Below are 10,417 nucleotides of genomic sequence, written 5' to 3'. Positions count from 1 at the left end.
GGCGTGGTCTTTAGACGTTGAGGAGTTCGGTTCCGCAGGTACACGAGCCTGCCCGGCGGCCCTAGCTGCAGCTATAGACTGCTGCCTGCCTGCCTGCCTGCCTGTCTGCTTGTTGCCTGCCTGCCGCCTGCTGCCTGCCTGCTGGCGCTGCCTGTCTTGCCTGTCTGGCTGCGGCTGCGTGTGCCGCCTGCCTTGCCTGCCTGTCGGCTGTCTGCCTGCCTGCCTGCCTGCCTGGCTGGTTGCTGCCTTGCTGATCCTGGCTTGTCTGCCTGTCGTGCCTGCTGCTGCCTTCGCCTGCCTGCCTGGGTCTGCCTGCCTGTCTGGCTGACTGCCTGTTGCCCTACTGCGCTGGCCTGCGCCTGCCTGGCCTGCCTGACTGCCTTGTGTCTGCTGTCTGCCTGTTGCCTGCCTGCCGCTGCTGGCCTGCCCTGCCTGCTGCTGGCCTGGCTGCCTGTCTGCGCTGTCGCCTGCTGCCTGCCTGGCCCTGCTTGGTCCTGCCGTGAGTTTTCGAGTTTCGCACGCTGCTCTGTCTTAGGGGCCGTTGCTGGCTGTGGTCTGCATTTTTCTTTTTCTGCCTGTTTGTGAAGCTCATGGTCAGGGAGAGGATGTGTAGGAGGCCTGCCCTGCTGCCCTATCCCTGTCCTGTGTCTCTACATGACAACTGCAGCCCTGCCTGCATCTGCCTTGGGCTAGTCTGGCGCCTGTGGTGATTGCCTGGTCTGTGCGCGGGGTGCCTGCTCTCGATGGGGGTGAATTGTCCCCCTCCCCTTTCATCTCTCCATCCTCCTCTTCATCGTGTAAACCGCGGCCGCCCATGGGTGCTCTGGCGGGTAGCATTTGCTTTTTCATTATTGCTTTTTACGTCTTGTCTGCTAGTTCTTCGCTTACTTACCTGGGAGGGTGTTATGTGATGAATAATCGTTCTTGTCTCCAGCCGATTTTTTCATCTCAATGATATTGTTTATTATTGAAAATTCCTCGATGCGATACTCATTACGTACAGACAACACGTCACACCCGAGCGATGCCTCTGCAGCCGAACACACACGGTGTGCCCGCTCCCAATGAGATCAAACGATACAACCCTCATCCTGCCCTCTCTCTTTCTCAGTTCTTCTCTGGGCTCTCCATCGTCCTCTTCCCGCTTCCTGTCTCTCTCTCTCTTCATTGCTCTCTCCTTCGTGTCTCTCTTCTCTCTCTCTTCTCTCTCTCGTCTCTTCTCCTCTCTCATGTCTCTCTCCTCTCTCTCTCTCTCTCGCCTCTCTCTTCCTCTTGCTTCGTTTTTCTCTCGGTTCTCTCAGCCTGCATCTATAGAGACCAACTGCGAGTCCACTGTCGAATTTTTTTTAAAACAAAGAAGGAGGAGAAGGATTTTCGGCGCCTTTTAAAAATGGAAAGCCTCCTTTTCTTGAACTAATTTTCTCCTTGCTTTTTCTATTAGGAGCCATTTACCGCTTTTAGTATCTTGCGCTGGCCATTTTTCAGGGCTTTTTTGGAATCCTATTGCCGCTCTTCTCGCTCTAGAGGTTTGGCGCAAATCTTTCAGGCAATTCCGAGTTACTCCGTTTTAGCTTCCGTTCTCCGCTTGGTCATCATCGGAGGAGGCAATGTGGAGAAAGGAAGGTAGGGGAGGAGGAGAGGAGGAGTGAACCGGGGGAGGGGGAGGGAGGGCGAGGGACGGCTAGAGGAGCGAGCAAGAGGATGAGGGAGGGGGAGGGAGCGCATCAGTCCCCGAAAGGAGGAGGGAGGGAGGCGGAGCCAGGCGGAGGACGGACGCCAACGAGGAAAGTCATCCGAGCTCGGAGCGGGGCACGTTGAGGAGAAGCGCGGGACGGCGAGGCCCGGAGGAGAGCAGGCGCCAGGAGGAGCCCGAAAGTCGAGGGGACTGAGCGGAGAGCGGAGGAAGCGCAGCGAGGGGACAGGAGAAGGAGGAGGAGAAAGAGGAGAAGGAGGGGGCGCCGGGGAGGGAGACTAGGGAGGTAGCGGGGAGGGTTGGCGTGTTTCGAGAAGGGGCAGGGAGGAGAGGAAAGGGGGAAGGGGAGGAGCGTGCCTGAGAGGTAAGGAGAGTGGGTTGCAGAAGGTAGTGGCCCGTAACCACGGGATGCGAGGAGTGCGCGACGCAATACGGGCACAAGTTCGCGCGGCTTGTATACACGTGCTTAGTGCGCGACGTGTTGTAAACTCGAAGTAATTGAGCATGAGTCCAAATTATCACCGAATCAGCCGCACAGTGGTAAATACGCATGGTCCATTATCAGAAAAACTCCCGGCAGGTGTGAAGAGTTGAGGACGCAGGAGTGTAGGGGCGATAGATGAGGGGAGGGGGAGGCTGACTAACGAAATCGCGCCACGTGGTAATGATGCTTGCGTCAATGTCTCAACGAAATCCGCGCGTGAGTATGCGCGTGGCATGTCCGAAATCCCGCGACCGTGAAGTAACATGAGCCATTGCGGTCACTAATCGCAGACTGATGTACGTTAGATTCGGTAACCAGGGCCTACGTCATCGGCCGTGCAGCCCATAGCTCGTCTGACCTCCGTCTCCTACGTCTTGAAATTCAAGGCCAGTTTTTTATTAAAAAGTGATCATTTTGCTCGACTCCAGTACGATCAGATGATACAGATCAGCTTTAGACGCGCTCCAACGCAGGATTAGGTAGAGATAGACAAACGGAAGTATACTGGCACCGTGGATTAGACAGGACAGCGTTATCACTAGATGGTTTTACACCTCATCGCGGAAGTAACTGGTACTGCTGCGTCCCACCCACGGGCTCGCAGCGATCTAGTCTCGAGCAACACCATTCATGGAGTAGGAGTGATGCTGAAGACAGGGGCGCACATCGGCAACGGTAGAGGAGGAAGGATCGTGAAAGGGGGAGGAGAAGCGCGGGGCAGAGAGAAGGAGTGGACGGAGTCGAAGGCAAATGATAAGGAGGAGGAGGCGAGGACTGCAGGCAGTGGGGTAGGAGCGCGGGTCCACAGCGGCGGGGAGGAGAGGCGAGGTAGGCGTTGACCGGCGATACGGGGGAAGGGCATTGGACGGCGGTCGTATCACACGGGGGTATGTTAACGGCAGTCGTGGGAGAGGGAGTGAGGCGAGGGGATGGAGGAGGAGGATCGCAGTTCAGTGCGCTAGAGATGGGGGTGAGGTGTGAGGAGCTGTAGGATTGTAGTGAGCGCCAAAGCCTGGGATGGGGAGTGAGTGAGTATCTGATTATTAGTTCAGGCAGATTCTTAACGGCAGATGTTAGGCTGAGAAAACAAATATTAAGATGCCCCTGGGACATTATAGCTGACAATATAGCCATGCGTGCTGAGCTAAGAACGACGGGCACACATCGACAGCGCTTGTTGCTCGGATCCCGCGTGCTTAGACACAGTCGCGCCGCTATCGGGCCGCTCGCCGCACGCGCTCAGCCGCCACGACTCGCTCCGCGCTATTAGTGCCGCTGCTCGCTGCTGCTCGCTCTGCCGCCCGCCGTTCAGTCTCACGCACCTGATCTTTCATGGTCCATATTTTATGGTACTATGCATATCGATCCAGTGTAGGTTCGTGCCACATGCTTGTTATGCCTTCCTCACCCTCTCATCCTACCCTCTCTCCTCCTCGCACAACCTCCTTCCCTCCGTGTCGCTAGCCCCGCTGGATGTAGCGAGCGCACGATCACCGGAATTTGGATCGGCGTAGTAATAAGTGTCGCTGTGTGACCGGTTATAGATATTTGTTTCATTTTAATGTGTCTGTCAACCTGTTGCAGAGTCAAGAAGGGAGCGGGCATGGATTTGTTGTCTGTGGAGAGACAACACGACTTGCGATGAGAGATGAGAGGACGTACACGACAGACCGAGAGAGACGAGATGAGCAGCGCGGGTTCTGTTCGATGCTGCTCGCCTCGTGTCGTTGACGGGGGAGCGTATGTGTGTGTGTGAAGGAGGAGTAGGGGGAGCGTCGTGCCATGTGCCTCCTCCACACTGCTGTCTGGTAGTCGATGATACAGGAAGGTAGTATCGTAAGTGCTTATTCCCCTAGCTCTTCTTCTCCTAGATAATATATAGCTCGCTGCTCAAATTCCTTCATCTTGGTTCGCTGATCCCCTGGCTCCGCTGAGTTACTCTCTGCAATGGCTTAGTGCAGAGCGCGCATGACGCGGCGGCGCGCTCAGTTATACATATTGGGTACCCGAGCCTTCTCCATGCCTTTCCCCTCGCTTCCCGCCTTGACAAACCACGTGCCTTTCTCCTCTTCATGCTTTCTCACCTAGCTCATGTTCTTCCGACCCTGCTTCTCATCTGTGGTACCTCCTCTTCCCGGTCCTACGCGGCTTTTATCCACTATCTTCCTCCTTCATCTTCTCTTTGACTTTACCCTCTACACGTACTACCTCCTCCTGTCCCTCTTCCTCGCTTTATACCCCATCCCCTCCTTGTAGGTACACCTGGCTTGTCTACGCTCTCTGCTCTCCTCGTCGACGTTTACGCGCCTCCTCCTCCTCCTCCCTCCTTATACAGCGGTCTGTCTCGTGTGTGATGATGAGAGCTAGATTATGCGTGCCGGCGTCGAGTTTCTCGTCATCATCAATTCTCTCTACCTCCTTACCTCTTACGCGGTCTCGTGTGTGTGTGCCTTGTGTTATCCTGTGGATGACGAGCTGGCAGGGCAGTGTATAAGTCTGTTTTAGCCACATATTATGTGACCTCAGTTCCACCAACTCTCTGCGCTTTCCTCTTTATCCCGCCCATCCTCGCTTCTTCCGTCCCTCATCATGTCCTATGCCTGCTACTCCTCACTCTCTTAGTCGAACGCTAGATGAGAGACGTAGAGGGCGGCGTGTTGTTATGTTGATTACCATCGGCGTCTTCTCGGAACCATCTCTTTTTCCCATTCTACCGCCTCCCCGGCCTCCAATTCGTGCTACCCATTGTTCTGGCTCTTTACTTTCCCACCAGTGGCTTTCCCCTTTTCTCGTTCGTCTCCTGCTCTTCCAGCTCGCTTCTTTTAGTGTTGCTGTGAGAGATCTCCGCGCGATTCGCGTGAGTGTGTGTCTGTGATTCACTTGCATTGCGAGATGTGACGACGTAGGGAAGGCCGCTCCTGCCGTGTGTGTGTTGTGTCGTGCCCTGACTGCGAGAGACAGAGGTCGGAGCGTGTGATACTGTGTGTGAGAGAGACGGAGAGAGAATAGATGAGGTGAAACCACCGTGTCTCGCGGGCATTCCTTTCGTCCGTCCTGTGTGACAACCAGCGTGATTTTGCTGCTCTCAGCTTCATGTGTGAATCTTCGACGAAGAGAGCGGAGCGGGTACTCATGCTTTTTTCCTCTCTCTGGTCTTCCAGATGCCTCCGCTTGGTATCCCACTATCTTTCCCCGATCTTCCTTTTCCTTTATCCTCTTACACCGCTACTCTCCTCTCTCTCCTCTTTCTCCATTTTTGAGCTCCATAGCGCCACTTCATGTTTAGGTTCCTGTAGGCGATACAACTTGCCTATGTTCTACCTCCTCCTCCGCCTCGCTTTACGCCGCCGGCCTCCTCCTTTGCCTCCTCCTGCTTTCGGTGTTCTACCTCGTTCATGCAGTGGGTCTCCGTTTTCCCTCGCTCCTCTAGTCTCCCTGTACCATGCCGCTGGCAGCCTGCTTACCCATTAGTGGATGTGCCTCGAATCAGCGGCTCCAATCTCTCCTCTCTCCTTTCACCGCCCGCATCCTCCTTTCTCATCCTCAGTCTAATCGATAATTTGTCCTGGCTTGTAGCTCTTGATGGCTTGCTCCCGTGACGAGTGTAAACCGATATAGCCATGATGGACAGATGAGTCGCTGCTGATCCTACCTATATCCCTCGGCAGCGTCTTTCGTCGACCATCTCTTATTCTTCTAACCGCCCTTCACTCCCTCCTCCCATCACTACCACCCATTTTCTATAATACCTTTCCTCGGCGTGCCTTCCCTCTTTCTCTGCCCTCACTGCTCTTACCCTTTCTTATCGTATCTCTCCTCTTTCATTTCACCCTTCCTCGTACCACCTCCGTGTTCCCGTGTGATGATATCTTACATGAGGTTGTTACAGCATGGAGCAAAGGCCCGTTTATTTCAAGGAACGGACTTATCGTTCTCATTACTGGTTTGATGAAAACTGATGGCGGATCACATACTCTCTAAAACCCTGTCCTACAGGTGCGGGGCCTCGGGATGAACGCTACCATACCGGTAAAGAATGGGTGAAAAGACGCATTTGACTAGCCGATTCGCATGTGGTAATTTTGTACTAATCGGTAGCGGGATACTACATTCCTCCCCAACTTTGGGCGTTGAGTGAGAGACATACTGTATTTTGTAATATTGTTAGGTGATCTGATATACTTATCGATGAGAGCATGATACTTGATTTAGGGCAATAGAAGTATGAAGACTCTTGTAACCGCATTATTTGTTTGAGAAATTCTGTCGTGGCGAAGAGATTGGCCGCAGCTTGTCTCGTGTGAATTGATGTTGTGAGGTGTCTTTGTGTGTGATAATTAGCATGGAAACGAGGAGCGTAAAATGTTGCCGCTAGGCTGTAGAACACAGAAAATGTTTGTCTTTCTGACAAATGATCACTAAGATAAGCTAGCACGAGTCTTCTTTTACTCGGGTAGTCACACTTGACCGGTTACGTACAATAGTGTGTCTGGATTTGTTGAGACTTGGTTTTACACATTACCACACCAAATAGACACAGGTTTTGGCTGCTGTTTAGCGGACGAGTGTTACTTCCACTTCCCCTTATAAGTGTTCACTGATATTGTAGGGACACCGAGATAATCCCTGAAGTCTTCACTGTGGGCAGTTTTACTGCGCACGCTGAGGTCGGTATCGGCAGACTTCAGACATGGTATTGCTGTAGGTGTCGTCTCAACGGGTTGATGTTCAGTGTCCTCTGGTCGTGTAAGTGTTCGTTTCTCGATCAGCGTGTTGTCCTGATGTGTGTTGTAGGTTCGAGAAGTTTAGTTCAGTTCCGGTTCGTCAGGTAAGCGATCCGGTTTGATTGATTTGATTCCAGTTAGACGTGTTTGAAAAAGGGGTTAGAGATGTGTTCGTATCGTGATTTTTCTGACTTCCAACGCGCTTGGCAATTTCATCACTATTAGCTCTTCTGCGTGCGTTTCTACGGGAGATCCGTGTTGCACGACACTTGCGGCTTACAGGTCGTAGTGTGGATTCGCCTGTGATGTTTGTCGCGGGAGAGTTGGATGTTGCAGTGATCTCTACGAGTAGACAATCTCGGTCTCGCTCCTGTCCGCTCGGAATTTTCGTCAGTGCGCTTCTTACAACGGGGAGTGCGTCTCGCCTTATCGCATCGATATGGTTGTTGCCTGATTCTTGTGTTGCATGCTTTGTTCGTGCTTCATCACCGTCTTAGCATTTATCTGTATGCTGCTAGGACCATGCGGATGGGGCGCAGCTTGAGGTACAGGCTTTAGCCGGGCAGCTGAGGGAGCTGCGTCGTTACGAAACCTGTGGGCCTTGTTTTTGTCGGTGAAGAAGAGGCCCGATACAAAAGTGCCTCCGGCTGGAGGCCAACTGTTGGTCGTCCGCTCGGGCGTATGTTGTCGCTCGTGTCGATTGTACTTGTCCCGAGATATTGATGCTTTTAGTATGATTCTCTCTTTCCACAGTTTTGCCCTACTAGCGTGACTGCATGTTAGCCGGATTGGATTATCTATGAACGCGTACGTGTGTGGCTCCATTAAAACGTTGTTTACTTTGTTGCATAAGTGTAGCCGTGTGAGTCCATTACTAGGGTTCATTGCACGTGCTCGGTGTGTGGTGTAACCACCACCCGCCAGTGTCTGAGGAGCGAGGCAAAGGTCGGCGACGGAGTCAGAATCCCTGGATAATGGCGGGACATTTATTTGGACACCCTGCTACACACTTCAGGTCTCCTTTGTTCTGGAGAGCGAGCTCCAAAGTTGTTGAGGTATCACTACAGCCTTGCTGACGTCCCGATGACACAATTTTCACTTTGACAGGAAATCGTGCGGTGTAGTACAATGCAGTTACAATCAAGAAGTAGCGTCATGTAAGGAAGTGGACCTCCGACAGTCGAATAGATATTATTGCACCAGTGGTTTGCTCGGCAATGTGGGTAGACATCACTAGTCTTTGTTGTGTGATGCAGAAGAGCGCGGTGAGGTGAGTAGCTACTTATTGCTGAGAGAGGGTGAAGGATGGCCTGGAGCAGAGCGCGCTGTGTGTGATGGCATGTAGTGTTGTACAGGGTGTTTTTGTGTGAAGAGCATGGGGAACCGGCTGCTATGCCCGGCGAGCTCGCATGTACCCATTCTGGCTGGCAAGGCGGCTTTAGTCGTGCCGTTATGACTACTGCCCTTGGTGACCTAGCTGATGGGCTTATCTAACACCTTGTTTCGCTTTGATCTGAGGAGTAAGAGGCGAATTGAGGAGAGCCGTGGGTGTGTGTGTGCATGACTAGCGCCGGTTGATTGTGTGTGCTGTCTAAGGATGCAGACCGTATATTCTGTGTTGGTTGTAATTGTTGCTGTGTGTTCGTGAGATTGCTCGTCGCAACGGGACGAGATGGGAGCGATGGCGCAGTGGCCTGTGACTGTCAGGTTCGTCGTGTGTTCCAGGTCTGTTTAGTGATAGCCACAGTAGAGGACTTCTGTAACGTTGGGTCCTGTTGCTGTTGCCTCGCGGCATTTCCTCGTGACGCAAGTACTTTAAGTCATCGCCGTGTTCGGGCACCGCTTCTGACATATGTAAGCAATAGTAAGTCTTCTGCAATGTCTGTCCAGTGTCTTGTCTTCAATTGGGGCAGTTGTCATGAGGATGGCGGGGGGGACTTTCAGGAAAGATCCTGGTCCTGGGTATGGCTATGTTAGGTGCGATCGCGGTTCTGCGCCTGTGTATACAAAAGTGTTTCTAGCATTAGTGCCCGTACTGGTTTATTAAGGGTGTCGAGAGAGCCTGATTGTTTGAGGCTCCATCGTGGGTGTGGCTATGCGAGTGCTGACTGTCGCCGATCACGCTTTGACTTTGGAGCTTCCCACAGGTGTTTGTGGTGGCTCAGTTTTAACGTGTGAATGGCTGTCGACGTGGTCTTCGCCTCTCGCCTGTGGCTGCGGTATACCAGTGACAATTGCCGTCGTCGAAAATGCTGGCTTCCAGCAGTGGTTGCACTATTGAACCGACAGCCCGACTTACTACGTGTGTGTTTTTCCCCGCCTCCCCCGCCAGTTTGCTGACGTCACCACCTTCACCGCAGGGGTTAAATTACGTCACGGGGGTCAGCCGGGTTCGCTGACGTCACACTGCCGTCCTCGGAGTTGCATTACGTCACCGGGGTCAGCCGGGGTCGCTGCATGACGTCACGGCGGTCGACAGCAGCGTAATCACGTTGGGCTGAAATTAATGCGGATTTAACTCCGGCACCTGAATGCTCTTACTCCGACCTAATCAGACCCCAGAGGGAGCTGCGATCGATATTTACAGCCGATAAGACATTTAGGGGTATACGCGCAGTCGGGAGATTCCTCCATTATAACGTGGTGTAAGGTTGAGTAACCGTGGGGCTGCTTGATCGATTTATATCCGCCCCACCACACGGTGCCCGACAACAGGGAGGCAAGCCCCTAGCTGACGTCTTAGCGTGGACCATCTGCGAGAGACTACGAGAAAGAAGAAGAAGAAGAAGAAGAAGAAGAAGACTACACGGTGACCGGCGGTGGTGCCGACAAGTGTGTGTGGATGTACACACTCCACTCTTACCCGCGTACTATCTCTGTCTGTCTGTCTCCCTCTCTCTCTCTCCTGTTCTCGCTCTTTCTCACTCACTCCCTCTCTCCTGCTCTCGCTCTTTCTCGCTCCCCCTTCTCTCTCTTCTGCTTTCTCTTCCTCCCTTTCTCTTCCCCCCTCTCTCTTCCCCCCTCTCTCTTTCTCCTTCTCTCTTTCCTTCCGTTTTCCCCTCACTATCCGCTCCGCCTGCGACACCATCACCACCAGCAGCAGCAGTAGAGGCGGCGGCGTCAGCAGTAGCAGTAGCAGCACCACCACAGCCAGCAGCAGCAGCAGCAGCAGTAGTAGCAGCACCACCATCATCAGCAGCACCACCAGCAGCAGCAGAGACGGCGGCGTCAGCAGTAGCAGTAGCAGCACCACCACCATCATCAGCAGCAGTAGCAGTAGCAGCACCACCACCATCATCAGCAGCAGTAGCAGTAGCAGCACCACCACCATCATCAGCAGCACCACCAGCAGCAGCAGAGACGGCGGCGTCAGCAGTAGCAGTAGCAGCACCACCACCACCATCACCAGCAGCAGCAGCAGCAGCAGCAGCAGTAGCAGTAGCAGCAGCAGTAGTAGCAGCAATAGCAGCAGCAGCAGCAGCAGTAGCAGTAGAGCAGTTAGAGCAGCAGCAGCAG

This window comes from Priapulus caudatus, unplaced genomic scaffold, assembly GCF_000485595.1.
Source record: "Priapulus caudatus unplaced genomic scaffold, Priapulus_caudatus-5.0.1 Scaffold2378, whole genome shotgun sequence".
NCBI lineage: Eukaryota > Metazoa > Priapulida > Priapulimorpha > Priapulimorphida > Priapulidae > Priapulus > Priapulus caudatus.
Note: the sequence above shows the minus strand (reverse complement) of the source record.